The sequence below is a fragment of the Crassostrea angulata genome, chromosome 2, assembly GCF_025612915.1.
Source record: "Crassostrea angulata isolate pt1a10 chromosome 2, ASM2561291v2, whole genome shotgun sequence".
NCBI lineage: Eukaryota > Metazoa > Mollusca > Bivalvia > Ostreida > Ostreidae > Magallana > Magallana angulata.
In genome coordinates this window covers 60,660,429-60,661,029 of record NC_069112.1, presented here as the reverse complement: position 1 = coordinate 60,661,029, position 601 = coordinate 60,660,429, and positions in this window count along the sequence as shown.

Here is a 601-nt window from a genome sequence, read left to right as displayed (position 1 = left end):
CGAGGGGGCGGCCCGCGATGCCCCGCGACGTCCGCTGCTGCTAGAACGGCCAGCTCTGCCTACCTTAAGAGAGTCGAGTCTACTCCCGCCGTTTACCCGCGCTCACGCTTACACTTGCACTTACACGAGGGGGAAGCCTGCGATGCCCGCGATGCCCCGCGACGTCCGCTGCTGCTAGAACGGCCAGCTCTGCCTACCTTAAGAGAGTCGAGGCTACTCCCGCCGCCTACCCGCGCTCACTCTAACACTTAACTGCTAGAACGGCCAGCTCTGCCTACCTTAAGAGAGTCGAGGCTACTCCCGCCGCCTACCCGCGCTCACTCTAACACTTACGCGAGGGGGAGGCCTGCGATGCCCGCGATGCCCCGCGACGTCCGCTGCTGCTAGAACGGCCAGCTCTGCCTACCTTAAGAGAGTCGAGTCTACTCCCGCCGCCTACCCGCGCTCACTCTAACACTTACGCGAGGGGGCGGCCCGCGATGCCCCGCGACGTCCGCTGCTGCTAGAACGGCCAGCTCTGCCTACCTTAAGAGAGTCGAGTCTACTCCCGCCGTTTACCCGCGCTCACGCTTACACTTGCACTTACACGAGGGGGAAGCCT